A 17,516-nucleotide genomic window follows, 5' to 3' on the forward strand; every position below is an offset into this window, starting at 1 on the left:
GGGATAAGAGGAGGTATTACTTATGACCCGGCTTTAGCCCTACGCCAGTTTGGTTATGCTCGAAGAGATGGTCCACATGAAATAATTATTCAAGGCACTGTGTTTGACTATGACAACGATTCCCAAGGTCTCCGTCAAAGATTTGTACGAGCTTAAGGCATGGTGAAAAGAAGCACTTTAGGACAGAAAAATTTTGTTCCTATGGAACCTTATCTCAGATGGGTACGCGCAAGAGCTCGTGAACTTGTCATGCCATATCTGGCAGTCGGACCGCTGATTGTTGAACCAGGAGTTGAAGGAGGTATTCCTCAGATCATTCCTTATCCAGATATGCCTACCGATGTTGAAGAATTAAAGAGATCCTGGATCCAGTTGAGAGAGGAAAGGGATACTTTTGAGACTCAGTTCGTTGCAGAAAGGAAGAAAGTATTAGAGCTCACCAACCAGCTTAATGAGGAACGAAGACTCAATACATATCTTCGCCCAAAAAGAAGCCGTCCCTGGGAGATTTGAGCTTTCATTGTATTTTTATTATTTCCTTTTGTAATGAACATTGATTAAAGAAATTATTGATAAAAGTTTCCCTCTTTTTGGTGGTTTACGCAAAGTTAAATTCCAGGAGTCCTTGAAAACATTTCATACATTGCATAGCATGACATAACATTGCATAACAGGTATTCTAAAGGATCTATGTTCTCACGGGCTTCCTATTGCGAACAGAAAACTGGCTCTCGAACAAACTGTCAAAGATCTCCAGGCTCAGAATGCTCAATTCCAGGAGATGATGCTGAGCTTATCCAAGGGGCAGGAGGAACTGGAGGCTCTCTTGCTCGAGAAGAAGAGAGACCAGAAACCTGTGAGTTACATTAACCCGGGAAGAAGGCGTAAAGGACAGGTTGCAGGAGTCAAGATTAGACTTCCGAAGGATCAAGAAGAGGAGACAGAAAATGATTCAGGAGAGGAGGATGTTGATCTCTTCAACTCTGAGGACGACGATGAAGATTATGAGAATGAACAGTACTCTCCAAGAGATGGCAAGTACAAGTTGCTGGAAGAACGTATGCTAGCTATGGAGGGTCAGAAGGCGCCCAGTCTGGATTTCGAAAGCTTGGGACTGGTATCTGATGTGGTCATTCCTCGCAAATTCAAGACCCCCACTTTCACTAAGTACGATGGTGCGTCTTGTCCTCAGATGCATCTGAGAGCTTATGTGAGAAAGATTCAGCCGTATACCACTGATAGGAAGCTATGGATCCATTTCTTCCAAGAGAGTCTATCTGGCACACAGTTGGAATGGTATTATCAGCTCGAAAGCTCTAACATCCGCACCTGGACTGATTTAGCGACAGCTTTCTACAAACACTACCAGTATAATTCTGAATTGGCGCCTACTCGGCTACAGTTGCAGAATATGACTATGGGATCTAAAGAAAGCTTTAAAGAGTATGCTCAAAAATGGAGAGATTTGGCTGGCAGAGTCAACCCCCCTATGACTGATCGAGAATTAGTGGACATGTTCATGGGTACACTGACTGGTCCATTCTACAGCCATCTACTGGGAAGTTCTTCATCGGGTTTCACGGAACTCATATTGACAGGTGAACGTGTTGAAAGCGGCATTCGGAGTGGAAAGATACAGGCAACTACCTCTGCAAGCACCAAGAGGTCCTACCAGGGGAGGAACGAATCAAATGCTGTGTACGGTCAAAGGGGTCGTAACAAGAAAATTCGTGACCATACCATTGGAGCAGTTACGATTGCAGCACCGCCATCTCAAAACTTCCAGCACAGACAAGACAGGCCAAGAAGGCAGTTTACCAAGATCAATATGACTTTAGCACAGGCACTGCAGGGTATGCTAAAAGCAAATTTGATTACCCTCAGAGATCCTCCTACGAATCCCAACACTACTTCTTCTCGTTATAATCCCAATGCCAGGTGTGCATATCACTCCGATAGCCCCGGGCATGATACAAACGATTGTTGGTCGTTGAAGAATAAGATTCAGGATATGATCGACGCCGGTGAAATTGAATTTGATCCTCCAGGGACTCCTAATGTCATCACTGCACCTATGCCTAACCATGACAAGACTGTTAATGCTGTGGATGACAAGTCTCACATTTCTAATGTAGCTGATTTAACATCTCCTCTCCTGATCATCAAGAAGAATTTATTGCAAGCTGGTTTATTTCCAGGTTGTGCTGAAAATTGCGATCGTTGTATGCTCCGACCCAACGATTGCTTGAAGTTGAGAAATGGTATTCAACGGCTGATGGATGATCGCACAATTCTCTTCGAAAAGGTTCCTAAGGTGGAAAACCCTACTGAAGAAATATTTGTGATTGCTAGGTCCAAAGTTCCAGTGAAGGTTACCGCTACTAGAGTGCCTGTGAAAATTACTGCTGAGCCCAAGGTAGCTCCCCTAATCATTACTACACCTGGCCCAGTACCGTATTCCTCAAGCAAGGCCATCCCGTGGAATTATGGAGGTGATGTTTACATCCATGGCATAAAGCAAGTTGATAATTCTGCTAATCCTAATGACATTGTTGGGACTAGTAAAATTACTCGAAGTGGAAGGATCTTTTCTCCAGAAATCTCACCTCCCGCCCCTGAAACTCGAGGCAAGGAACCAGTCAACCCTTCTCCGTCAAAGACACCGGTCGAAGTTACTGCTGAAGATGCTGCCAAGCAGGAAATGGAGGAAATGCTGAAAATCATCCGTAAGAGTGATTTTGATGTGGTAGAACAGCTGGGGCATACTCCGTCTAAGATCTCGATGTTATCCTTGTTATTATCTTCTGAATCTCATGCCAAGGCATTGATAAAATTCTTGAAGACTGCTCATGTACCCCAGGAGACATCCGTAGATCAATTCGAAAACTATGTGGCCAATTTAACTGTTGACAATGGCCTAGGCTTTTCCGATGCTGACCTGACACTAGCAGGAAAGAATCACAATAGAGCTCTGCATATCTCCATTGAGTGTGAGGGGATCACCTTATCACACGTATTGATCGACAATGGCTCTTCTTTGAATGTGCTGCCGACAGCTGTGCTCGATAAACTTGACTATAAAGGAATTGAACTGAAGCCTAGTGACGTCGTGGTGCGTGCTTACGATGGTGCGAAGAGCGTTGTCCACGGTGAAGTGGTCCTCCCTATCAAGATAGGACCTCAAGTCTTCAACACTATCTTTCACGTGATGAACATCCGTCCTGCCTATTCATGTTTGCTGGGACGCCCTTGGATTCATGGGGCAAGTGCCGTAGCTTCATTTCTCCATCAAAAGCTGAAGTATCCCATAGAGGGTAAGATTGTCACTGTGTGTGGGGAAGAAGAGTATATTGTCAGTAGTGTGCATACCTTCAGATACGTCGAGATGGATGGTGAATTCTTTGAGACTCCTTCTCAGTCATTTGAAGTGGTTCCTCCGCCCAGTCCTGTCCTTAAGCCAACTCCCCTTGTGCCCAAGGCTATTCGTGCTCCTCCTGCCATGATTTCTCTGAAAGATGCTCAAGCCGTGGTTGAAAATGGTGGTCGCACTGGTTGGGGTCAACTGATCAACGTACCATACAAGTCTGACAAGTCTGGTCTGGGATTTAACTCTGAAAAGATGGTCAAAGATCAAATTAATGCTGTAGTAGATGCTGATAGCGATTGCGACCTGGATAGCTGGATTTTCCCAACAATTGGTGACGGACTCAATAATTGGAAGGCTGAAGACACTATCCCGATTTCCTTTAGTCAGGAGTAATTATTATTGTCTGTTTTAGTGTTGCAATTTTTTAATTTTTACAATTGAACTTCTTAAAACATTGTGTCTATGCCCGGGGCACAATAGCTAATTTGTTAAGGGTTTTGTCATTTTCATAAGCATATTCACATTCAATAAATCAATGGACTTTTTGCATTCAAATATTGCGCTCTTTATCTTTCCTGTCATCTTCAAAAAAAAAAGCTATGTTTTCTTACACACACTCACGTAACGAATTGCAGATCCATACCCACTCTGGATCCTGTCGATAATGGTTCTACTACTGTTCATTATGACTTTGAAAATCCAATCTACCAAACCGAGGAGGGGAGTGAGGAAGATTGTGAAGTCCCTGGAGAACTTGCCAGACTGTTACTGCAAAAAGAAAGAACTACACAGCCGCATGAAGAGTCAATCGAAATTGTAAACCTGGGTACTGAAGTGGACAAGAAAGAAGTCAAAATAGGAGTAGGCTTGGAAAACAGTATCAAAGAAAGATTGATTCAGATGTTACATGACTATGTAGAGATTTTTGCTTGGTCTTATGAAGACATGCCAGGACTGGATACTGATATAGTAGTGCATCGTTTGCCAATGAAGGAAGATTGTCATCCTGTTAAGCAAAAGGTTCGCCGCATGCGTCCTGAAATGAATGAGAAAATCAAAGCCGAAGTTATGAAACAATTTAATGCCGGTTTTCTAGCCGTTACTTCTTATCCTCAATGGGTTGCTAATGTGGTACCGGTGCCGAAGAAGGATGGTAAGGTGCGAATGTGCGTAGATTACAGAGATTTGAATAAAGCGAGTCCCAAAGATGACTTTCCACTTCCGCACATTGATGTTCTGGTAGATAACACCGCTCAACACAAAGTATTCTCCTTCATGGATGGATTCTCGGGTTATAACCAGATTAAGATGGCACCTGAAGACATGGAGAAAACTACGTTTGTGACGCAATGGGGCACTTTTTGTTACAAAGTAATGCCATTCGGTTTAAAGAACGCTGGGGCAACGTACCAGCGTGCTATGGTGGTTTTGTTCCATGATATGATTCATCATGAAATAGAAGTATATGTGGATGACATGATAGCCAGATCTCATACTGAAGAAGAACATCTCGATCATTTGTACAAATTGTTTGAGAGGTTGAAGAAATATAAGCTGAGATTGAACCCGAACAAATGCACCTTTGGAGTAAGATCCGGTAAACTCTTGGGATTTATTGTCAGTGGTAAAGGAATTGAGGTTGACCCGGCTAAGGTGAGAGCTATTCAAGAAATGCCAGTGCCCTGTACAGATAAGGAAGTCAGAGGTTTCTTGGGACGTTTGAATTACATCGCCCGGTTTATCTCCCATTTAACTGCTACCTGCAAACCCATCTTCAAACTACTGAGGAAAAATCAAGAGATGATATGGAATGACGAATGTCAAGAAGCTTTTGACAAAATCAAGAAGTATCTCCAGGAACCTCCGATCCTGATACCACCAGTTGAAGGAAGACCTCTAATCATGTATTTGACCGTGTTAGAAAATTCAATGGGGTGTGTTGGGGCAACATGACGAGTCTGGTCGAAAAGAGCATGCCATATACTACCTTAGCAAAAAGTTTACCGACTGTGAAACGAGATACTCATTGCTCGAGAAAACTTGCTGCGCTTTGGCCTGGGCTGCTCGCCGACTAAGACAGTATATGTTGAGTCACACCACTTTATTGATTTCTAAGATGGATCCTATCAAATATATATTTGAGAAACCTGCCCTCTCCGGAAGAATAGCAAGGGCGGCAGATGATTTTAACAGAGTATGATATCCAATACACAACTCAGAAAGCAATCAAAGGAAGCGTGTTAGCTTATCATTTGGCTCATCAAGCAGTTGATGATTACCAATCTATGAATTTTGAGTTCCCAGATGAGGATGTCATGCTTGTTACTGATTATGAATAACTTGGACCGGATGAAGGACCCGAACTGGGATCCCGATGGACTATGGTTTTTGATGGGTCTTCTAATGCATTGGGTAATGGTGTTGGTGTCGTAATCATTTCCCCCAAGGGTGGCCATGCTCCTTTCACTGCTAGACTATGTTTTGATTGTACCAATAATATGGCTGAGTATGAAGCGTGTATTTTGGGACTCAGAGCTGCTATAGACCTGCGAATCAAGTTTTTGAGCGTGTACGGAGACTCGGCATTAGTAATCAGTCAGATCAAAGGAGAATGGGACACTAAACATCCGAATCTCATCCCTTATCGAGAGCGGGTGTTGACATTAATCCCATACTTTGAAGAGATTACATTCGAACATATTCCACGAGAAGAGAATCAGTTGGCAGATGCATTGGCTACCATGTCATCTATGTTCAGAGTCAGATGGGATAATGAAGCTCCCAGGATCACCATTGAACGATTAGATGAACCAGCATATTGTTATGAACTTAACGCTACTGAAGTAGAAGAGAAACCTTGGTTCCACGAAGTGAAAAGATATTTAGAAACTCAGGAACACCCTGAAGGGGCATCCATCAATGATAGAAAATTCCTGAGAAAGTTCTCCGCTAAGTTCTTTTTGAGTAATGGAGTATTATACAAACGTAATCATGATTCGACCTTGCTTCGCTGTGTGGACAAAAAGGAAGCCGAAAAGATTATGGAAGACATGCATGACGGTATTTTTGGGACCCATTCTAGTGGACATACGATGGCCAAGAAGATTCTGAGATCAGGGTATTATTGGTCTACCATGGAAGCCGATTGCCACCATCACTCCAGAACTTGTCACAAGTGCCAGATCTATGCGGACAAAGTACATGTGCCTCCTGCTCCATTAAACGTGTTGACAGCTCCTTGGCCCTTTGCAATGTGGGGCATTGATATAATTGGAGAGATTAAACCTACTGCTTCTAATGGACATCGTTTCATCCTTGTTGCTATAGATTACTTTACAAAGTGGGTAGAGGCCGCCTCCTTTGCTTCTGTCACCAAGAATGTGGTGGCACGGTTCATCAAGAATAGTCTTATTTGTCGATATGGCGTCCCTGAAAGAGTTATCACTGACAATGGCACCAATTTGAACAACAAAATGATTACTGAACTCTGCACGCAGTTCAAGATAAAACACCATAACTCTTCTCCGTACCGACCAAAGATGAACGGCGCCGTGGAGGCTGCTAATAAGAATATCAAGAAGATCATACAAAAGATGACAGTGACGTACAAAGACTGGCATGAGATGTTACCATTTGCCCTTCATGGTTATCGCACTTCAGTACGCACTTCGACAGGGGCAACTCCTTTCTCTTTAGTCTACGGAATGGAAGCCGTCTTACCGGTGGAAGTTTAGATTCCCTCTCTAAGAATCATAAAAGAGTCAGGTTTAGACGAGGATGAATGGATTCAGACTCGACTCGATCAGATAAATTTGATTGATGAAAAGAGACTTGCGGCTGTTTGTCATGGGCAGATATATCAGAATCGCATGACCCAGGCATTTAATAAAAAGGTCAAAAGACAGGTGTATCAAGTCGGCGACTTGGTGATCAAGCGTATCATTCTACCACAAGGTGATCCCAGAGGCAAATGGACCCCCACATACGAAGGGCCATTTGTGGTTAAGAAGGTATTCTCTGGTGGAGCCATGATACTTGCTACAATGGATGGCGAAGACTTCCCACATCCCGTGAACGCAGACATAGTCAAAAAATACTACGCATAAAAGAGACCCGCTAGGTCGATGTACCTAGGCAAAAGTAAGGGCATCCCGGCGAACCAAAAGGGTTCGGGCAAAAATTAGGGATAAACATATAAAAATGTACACCCGACGAGTCGAAAACCTGAAAAGGCGGCTTGGGCAAAAAGGGGTATCCTGGTGGACTGAAAACCTGAAAAGGCGGTCCAGGCAAAAATTAGGGATTAAGGCGTACGACTATGTCCCGTTCTCAGACAACTTCATCCAAGTTCAAGGGACTGAACAAGCCAATCACTTCTATCCGACAGCAGGAGATGAGATGCTTGAAGACATAATGACAGTAGCATAATTAAAATCGATAGGACTTTTCCTTCATAGCTTTTTCTTTATGTCCTCGACAATTTCCTCTTACTAGGATTTCTGTCTCTTTGTACACAAATTGCCTGTTTATAGGCCCTCTTTCAAACTCAATACAATTTTATTTTCGAAAGATGCTTCTGTTTTACTTTTTCTGTTTTGTTTGCGTAAACGTCCATTGATTCAATTTGAATTAATATATGCATTTGAATATGATCGATGTTTACCAAAAATGCATGCATAAAATAGAAATAGCGATTACTACCAGACTTCAGGATCGAGGAGAAGGTCTAACCATGCTTTCCAATGAATCCGTTGCTAATTCTATTCCCCAGCAAAAACCAGTCATTCCCCAGAAGAAATGGGCATCACCAGACAGACTGGTCATCTCTTCTATCCCCAGCCAGGCTCTGTTGAGTGTTTCCACCATCAGACAGAAATCAAGTATCCCCAGCTAAGAAAGGGTCATCAATACAAGTATCTCCAACCAGAAGATGGGGATTTATTTTCCCCAGGGAGTCGCCAGGAAAAACTTTTCAGATGCATAATTCATTCATTACATCATTTCACAGCATACGCATGCATACATTGTTCGCATTCATTTTCATAAGCATAAAACATCTCATGCATCATGACATAGCGTGAAGCTAACTTTATTTTTCAGGTTAATTATCCTCCTGATACAGTCAAAACAGAGGTCCATTCAGACGGACATCTTTATCAATTACATTCAAGATTCAACTACATCTCTCAGATACAATCCACTCTGGCAAGCACTCTGATATCTGCCCAATGGTGGCATCTTTAAGCCCACCACAGACATTCATTGCAAATACAACATATACAAATACTATCAGATATAGCCTGGCGTACGGTTCATTCTGATTCAGCTTAACACATGACTCCTTCAACTCAGATACAATCTAACGTACGATCCATTCTGACCTTCAACTACTCCAATACGGTCTAATGTACGACCCAGTTGGACCCTCAAATCCTCAGATGCTGCCCAGCGTACGGCACATTCCAGGTTGTAGTCTAGCGTACGACTACTTTCTTCTTCAGATACAGCCTAACGTATGACTCATTCTGCAACTCCAATACGGTCTAACGTACGACCCATTTGGATATTCAACTCAGATACGATCTAGCGTACGATCCATTCTGATTCTACCTTCGTCAGATACAGCCTAACGAACGGCTCATTCCGCAACTTAGATACGATCTAGCGTACGATCCATTCTGATCTTTCCTCCCCGGCGAAGTCATCCGCCTAATGAACAACTCACTCTGCTATTCAGATACGGTCTAGCGTATGATCCATTCTGATCCCTTATCCCCAGCAGCGTATAACACACTCTGACTCCCCAGCGAAGTCGACAGCCTAATGGATGACTCACTATATGGTCTAGCGTATGACCCGGTATGACACCCATGCCTTCAGATATCGTCTAATGTACGACGCACTCTGAAGCTCTCATCATCAAACTTCCTGGATGACATCTTTAAGCCCATCTTCATCAAGACTAACTGTTGATTAACAAGTGGAAATTTTGGGGCATTTCTAAGTGTTCAATAATCTTTCACCTCCAGACCACGAATGGCGTACATACCATTCTAATTCTCTCGGCTCAAGAAAATTGAACAGGGGCAGCTGTCATACCCCAAAATTTACCCGTTAATATTACAAGGCATTTTTCAAGGCACTCCAGCTTATTTTTCAAGACATTGACCTTAAAGGAACCAAGACCCAGCTCACAGATGGCCCAATCCAGAAAATGGCCCAAACTGGCATGCTCGCTAGGCGAGCAACTCCTTCGCCTAGCGAACCCTTCGCTATGCCACTCGCCTAGCAAAGCTTGCGAATACCAGAAAATTCTGGGCTTCATTCTGAGCCCATTAGGTCATAAAAAGAGCATTATAAATACCACAACTTCAGTCAGGAAAATGGGAAGGAAAAACGGAAGGAAAACGGAACAGAGGGAGACGAACCGGAACCCTAGCAATCAAACCTTGGAGGCTAACCAAGAGAATTCAGAGCAACCCTAAAGGAAACCCTGAAGGCAACTCATCTGCACAAAGTTTACCTCCGCCCAACTCAATCCGATACCAAAGGTGATCTGCCAATTCACCGTTGCAATTCGATCGCGAACAGGTTTGCGCATCACTACTGTTTTATGCTTCCAATCTGTAATCTCTAAATACATAATGCATCATGATTGAATTTCTGGATAGGTAATTAGAGTTTGCATGTGAGTTTAAATATGCCTGAATATCCTGAATGTTTGATCATGTTATTTCTGTAATTGAATGCCATAGGGCGTGCAACATGCTGAGATCGTACTGTTCTGAAATTCAAAACCCGAAGCCCCTCGCTAGCACATCGCTAAGCGAGCATGTAGCAAGCATTCGCTAAGCCTTCGCTAGGCGAGGCAGAGGCGAACGTGACAGTCGCTAATATTTTGGTTGTTCTGTTCTATGCTTATCTGATCTGTTTTATTTTAATCATGCGTTATTTTGCCTGGCATTCCTACTGCTGTGTTTCTTTTGCGGTGTAATCCTCGATTGCACCCCCAGTTGGTATTCTGACCTGTTTGCTGAATATTGTAAGGACTCACATACTCCCGAAGAGGGTAGCTTGCTAGGTATCCCACTTTATTTGTGGGATACCCTTGAGGAGATTCATCCTAATTACTTAATTGATTTTAATGTAATTATTTAATTGATTTTAATGTGGAGATGCATCCTAAATACTTAATTAATATGGACCTAATTACCTAATTGATTACAACTACCTAATTGATTGTGAAATATTTCCTTTGAATATGTGATCTTGGACCTCTCTTTGTTGCCCTACGGTACTACGGTATTATGGTCATGTCCCGCGAGTGTGGGGATACCCTTAGTAAAGACCCTTCGATTAAATCATCATGTCCCTATAAAATAAATCATAGTGCCTCAGATGTTGCCTTCGAATATATGATTTTTGTCCCTCGATGACCCTTCATTGTAGCCTACGGTTAAATGATGATTGTCCCTTCGAATGCTAAGGTATCCTTACAAATGTTGCCTTCAATGACCAAACGATGACCCTACGATGTCCCTTTACATCCAAAGGATAAAACTACTTATTTCTCAATAGTAAGGACAGTTTTACCCTCATAAGGATAGGAAATGCCCATAAAGACCTTAGGCAGGTATAACTCTTAATTGTCGGCTCACCACCTAGAATATTTTTCATACCTCACACTTTGCAATTACTAGAAAATCACCACTTGGTATACATTCGTACTAGAATCATTGCCAAGTTATATTTTTCTAAACCGCTTTCCAAATTAAACGAGATAAATACTTTGTATACATTCGTACAAGAATCATTACAAAGTTAAACTCTTTTTTTTTTCAAAACATTTTTAAGCAATTCACAAATACTTTTTTCAGACAAACATAAGTGATCCAGCAATTAAGAGCCCATGGATAACCATGGATACAAAGGGTGCTAACACCTTCCCTTTGTATAATGTACCTCCCGAACCCAAAATCTGATTAAGGTCTTTCCTGTTCTTTTCCACCTTTCCTTATTGGATAAAAGAAAAGTCGGTGGCGACTCTTGCTAACCGCGACATTTGCTTTCCAAAGCAAAACACACAAAGTCAGTTCACCGTATGACAACATCATATCCCTAGTAAACCAAAACAAAAAGAGCCCCCTTCAGCTCATAGCAAAGCATGTCACCGCATCGAGGGGAAAAATTCTGGTTTTCTATATGTAAATACCTTTTACCAGGATTCTATGAGGATTGCATCACTCATGCCATCCGATAAAGCTATTTAAATAAGGACAACTGTGATACCCTAAATCTCCATTCCCCCAAAAAGGTTTTCATCTGCATATTCATCTACATATCTCATTTACCTAATGACCATTTTATTTGGTCATTATGTGCCATTAACATGCCCACCAAGGTTAACTTTTCATGTGGGACTTGTTGACTTTTTTTGCATTAGATGTTTGAATAACAACACCATTTGATTTTCTTCATATACACTTATTGCCATTCAAATTATTGATGTGTATTTTCTTTTTCATACATATATGATGTATTGATAAAACAAGTTCATGCATACATTCATTGTGGTTATGGATAAATATCATGCACCATTTTTCTTTTAAATCTATGCATACATCTTTGATTGTGTTTCCATTTTTCTTTTAAATCTATGCATACATCTTTGATTGTGTTTCCCAAATCTATTGTTCTTCTCATTCACATACAAACAATTGAAATTGGAATTCAATAAGCCTAGACAATACATTATTTTTTTATCAAGTATTGCATTACACTATGGAAACTTCACCAAACAAAAGTTATGAAAGTAACATTTTGAAATTCTAGTTAACAGACTATCGATGTCATACAGGATGTTATGACATCCGATTCTGCGCAGACAGGAATGTATACAGCAGGTAAATGTAAGTGCAGTAAATAACACAAGGAATTGTTTACCCAGTTCGGTGACAAACACACCTACATCTGGGGGCTACCAAGCCAGGGAGGAAATCCACTATTAGTAGTATTAATTCAGACCTTAAACCAACTGTTTAATCCTATCACTTAATACCTACCCAATGCAATTTCAATCTTAAACTAAGACCAGAGTTCCTACTCACTCCCCCTCAATCACCATAGTGATTACAACTTTTAATTGGATTAAAGTTAATGACCAAGTTATACTTCAAACAACTCTTGATTGTGCTTAACAACTTTAATCAAGAAACACAGCACTCACGCTTAAAAGCTTAGAGTGACACAACACTTACAACACAATGAACACCCTAGTCCAATGCAATCATCTAGGTGATAATTGCTTGGCTCACAAGTTAAACCTAATACAAGACACAAACAAAAATACAGCAGTGAAGTATGATGGTACAATGAATTTTTCACGCTTAAAACCCCTGAGTTTCTGAAAGTAGGATTGTCATCCTTTTATATTGCAGCACTTGGGCCTTATACTTGTATTTCCTAAAATTAAGGTTAAGCAAGTTAACCTAATTTCCACATATTAGGGTGCTAACAAATAGGCTATTTGTTAGGTTCATTAATTGTAGCTCAGTTGTTAGTTTCCTGAATTTTAGCTCAGCTGTTAGATTCCTGAAAAATAGCCTGAGAAAAATACTGAAACAGAAAAACTAACCATCCTACACTTTAGCATATGCTGTCAGAAATGAATGTCATAACATTCAGTTTGACGTCCAGAACATAGGCCATATGCTAGGTCTGTTATTCTCTTGAAAAACAGACTGTACTAAATGCTGAATTGTAACAGAAAAACCAACCAGTCTATAATACAGTATCAGTTGTCAGAGATAAATGTCATGACATTCAGTTTGACATTTAGACAATAGGCCATATGCCAGGTCTGTTATTCTCCTGAAAAACAGACTGAACTACATACTGAACTGTAGCAGAAAAACCAACCTGCCTATAATTCAGTATCTGCTGTCAAGGATGAATGTCATAACATTCAGTTTGAAATTCAGACAATAGACTATGTGCCAAGTCTATTATTCTCCTGAAAAACAGACTGAACTCAATACTGAGCCATAACAGAAAAATCAACTATTCTATAGTTCAGTATCTGCTGTCATGGATGAATGTCATAACATCCAGTTTGACATTCAGTAAATCTTGTATTAGCTAATCCTGCAACATGCTACTCAAGCATGTCATGACATCAGTTAAGACATCAGAATACAGTTAGTGTTTTAACACAAAATGCAGCCAATCAAACAACTACACATTTTCATTACATTCTTGTACATTTTTTAGTTTTAACCATTTTGTTCATAATTGGAACTTAAAAGCCTACAAAACTAACACCTAATGACTATTCATCTTCAAGCTTTGATCCAACTTCTTCACCAACAATTCATATTTAAACCTTCACTTTTGGTCCATCACTTATTCCTACTCAAGTTTTCTCCAAGAAGCTTTCTCCAGTCCCTCTTATCCATCTTCAATCTCACATGAAAGCCTAAACTTAAGGATGATTTTTCCAAACCGTTTCAAGGACCTAGTGCACAAAGAAAAGGTAGTCAAGATAAAACCATGTCAATCCATATTCTAAATTTTACCATAATCCAATTAACGCAAAAACACAAGTTGTTGAACTCACACAAGGCTATGCAGAAATGTCATATTGCACCATGTTCATGCATTACTAATTCAAATAAGTTGCATCATGTTATTATGGCTTGATATAAAGGAATAAGTGGCAGCATTACAAACATTTAGGAATAAAATCAAGTGAATACCAAGTTATGAAAAAGAAGGTAATGGTATGAAAACAAGCTATTGCAAAAAGAAAGTCCAATCACAAGACCAAAACATGGGAAATGCAAAATCGACATCATCACTCAACCAATTTGTTGTACAGTAACAAAGTGCAGTAAAACATAAAAAGGAATTCAACTTTTTCCACAAATATCACAACCAAATGAAGTTACTGCAGTAAAAAATAAGAGCAATCCAAATTTCCCAACCTTAAAAAAGTCACTGCATTAAAATGCACTGAGATAACAATCTACAGTAATTACACATGACAAAATAAATTCAAATTCATAAAGAGCAAGGGCACATGGCCTGGCTCGATTTCTCTCCACTCACTCTCAAAATCCCACATTTTGTGGGATCTTTTTTCCACTCTCTAACATCTCATTCCATTTTAATTTTTATCTTAGACAAATCCTCACAACTCACACACTTGAGGAAGAAATATCTTCCTCATTTCATGCACACGCACACGTAAGTTTTCCCTAAGTATGATATAAAGCCAACACATTTTCACTCATTTACACATCAAAAACCTATTGAGAACAAACATATTATTAAGAGATCAATAACAACTACCCAAATATCTACTAGATTTCTACCCTAACCTATACTCAGAGCTCATAAACCCTAACTATTTAGAGCTTCACATTGAAACTCTGATATAGTGAGCTTAGTTAACCAAACAACAACAACAACAATAGAGCAATAACAACAAACAGAGGCAGAAAAATACATACATAGATAGAAGGTGTAGAAGAAGTGGATAAGATAAAAAAGGAAGAGAACAGAGAATCCATGGGACTTATTTGTGGATCATCCCTCCAGTAACATCTGGAGTGGTAATACTTCACTTCTCCTAAAATTTTCATTGTGGATTATTATAATTGTTGCTCACCAAGCTTGTGTTGAATGTGTTTGAACTAGAATGAGACTTTATTTTGACTTAGGGTTTATTGGTTAATCTCTTTGTCTTGGCTTGATTTGTGTTTGTATTTGTATGTTGTTGTGATTTCTGTTGTGGTTTGATTATTCGATTGAAGGGTTAGGGTGAATTTGTTTTGATTTTGAATGAGGGGAAGATTAGGGTTTTAGATTTTTTTCTCTTCTAATTGCAGGTTTTTGGTTGTTTTTGTTTGGGAATTGTGTTTAGGAAGGGATTTGGTTACGGGTTTGTTCATATCATTGCATGTTTTGACTTGATTTAGAGGGATTCTGGAAAGTTTTGATGGAGGATGAAGTTTCTGGTGAAGCTTCAACCAAAAACTAGGTTTCATGGTGGCTTTTAGGGCGCCCGGTGGTAGGTTGAAGGCGGTTGGTGGTGGTTTGAGGGGAGGGCCGTTGGGTTAGTTTGAGAGGGTTTAGAGAAAGTTGGGAGAAGTAAGGAGAAGAGAGAATATTTAAAGAGAAATGGGTTTAGTCTGAGGGGGATTATGCTTTTATACTTTTTCCTTTCATTTCCTTGATCAGGTCACTTGGATGCTTCCTGGCCTTGGTTGATTCCATGAGGGAATCCCCAGCATAGCCTCTCTATGTGTTGGTCTCAACCCTTAGATCCAATTTGATTAGAAATTAGGTTGATCCAACACTTTTTGTTTGAGTCAACTAAGTTGACTCCAGAGTGGGCTGGGTTGGTCTTTGGGCCTTCGCCCACTTCTCTGTGCGCCACAATTCTAGCTTTTGCCACCCTATTTTCTTTTATTTCTTTTTTTGGGCTTTGCTTTCTCATTTAGTTTACTATTGGCTCATTGCATATTATTTTATTTCTATTTTCTTTTTTAGTTTTGATTTTTTTTCTTTTTATATTATCTTTTCATATTATTATTTTTAGTTAATTAAATACTAACATAATTACAGATTCGAATTAAAGTAAACTCATTCAAAAAGAAAGAAAAAAAATATTAATTAACCTATCTCTTATTTGTAAATAATAATCACTCTTTTAAAGTAAATTCACTCTTAAACCAAAAAGCCAATAACTAACTTGCACCATTATTCTCTCTCTTTTTGTTTTTTTAATCATATTTCATTATTTTATTTCTTATTTGTTTTAGTTTTATTTATTTTTATTATTTCTTAAATGACAAACGTATCCCCATCCTTTTGATTGTATTTTTATTTATTTATTTTCTTTTATTCTTTCCTTTAGTTAGTTGAATGAATTGACTTAAATAGTTGGTCAAAAATGAAATCAACCTTTTCTAGAATAAAAAAATATTGATCAACATCAAAGACTTTTCAAAAGAAGAACAAATTAACTCTTACCATAATCTCTCATTTCAAACCATTCCAATCTTAAAATAAATTCACCACATTTTCAATTTCACTATCATTTCTAAACCTTCAAAACATTTTAAATCATTCTGAAACACAAAACAAACCTCGATCAACATCGAGTGCATTTTCAAAATAAAAACATAAACACGTAATAGTTATCAAACATCTTTTCGCAAATAAGTATGAATAAGGAACATGGTGTATATCACGATATCCTGAGGGTTAGAATACGAGGTGTATATCTTGACCATTTGAATGCTTGTCATCCCTCTATAAAACTCTCAATGCAATCATTGCTAAAATTATTTTTACAATAAGTTGGATGAAAAAGGAACATGGTGTATATCACGAGCTCCCGAGTGTTAGGATACGAGATGTATATCTTGACCATCCGAATATTCATCGTCCAACCAAAGTACCTAACTATATCTAAACCTTTCACAAATAAGATGAAAATGGAACATGGTGTATATCAAAAGCTCCCGACGGTTAGGATACGATATGTATATCTCGACCATCCAGGTGCTTATCATCATCCAAAAATAATCCAACACATCCAAACCATTTTACCTTTTGGCTTTCACCTTCAAACTCTTTTTTAAACGAAACATGTTTTGTCTCGAGACACTTCGATCACATATGTGTGAGTGAGCTAATTGATTTTTTTTTCGCGAATGTTGATTTATAAATCAATTCTCTTGTGATGAAAACGCCCACTTCTCTAATCATTTTGGATAACCAATGTTTTCCATTTGATTGTGACAAAATAGTTTTTGCTACAATCGATCCACAAATAAATATTTTCTACCTAGAACTACATAACCTTGAATTCTTTATCGTACCCGGAGATACGTAGGAGTAAGACCCGCAATCTTTTCAGGCACACCTTAATTAAAATAACTTTTTGCAACCCCTTTATTTTCCTCTTTCAATTTTTAATAACTTGAGACAGCAAACACTCGAAAGCTAACACTTATGCACAAAACTAATTAAACAATTCCCATTTAGTACAAATGGATGTGAATGGGGTGTTAATACCTTCCCCTTATAAATTTACTCCCAAACTCGATTTGGTTGTGAAGACCATATCTTAGTAATCTTT

At 39.4% G+C, this 17,516-nt stretch overlaps 1 long non-coding RNA gene across 1 annotated transcript; it reads right to left on the reverse strand.

Annotated features, from left to right (window-relative positions):
• Positions 1-13,411: 13,411 nt before the first annotated feature.
• LOC127118753 (uncharacterized) lies at positions 13,412-15,581 on the reverse strand. Its single transcript, XR_007802332.1, has 2 exons — positions 14,878-15,581; positions 13,412-13,880 (listed from the first exon to the last, which is right to left on the reverse strand). It is a non-coding gene; the product is annotated as an uncharacterized LOC127118753 (long non-coding RNA).
• Positions 15,582-17,516: the final 1,935 nt, after the last annotated feature.

Source organism: Lathyrus oleraceus, chromosome 2 (assembly GCF_024323335.1).
Source record: "Lathyrus oleraceus cultivar Zhongwan6 chromosome 2, CAAS_Psat_ZW6_1.0, whole genome shotgun sequence".
Taxonomy (NCBI): domain Eukaryota; kingdom Viridiplantae; phylum Streptophyta; class Magnoliopsida; order Fabales; family Fabaceae; genus Lathyrus; species Lathyrus oleraceus.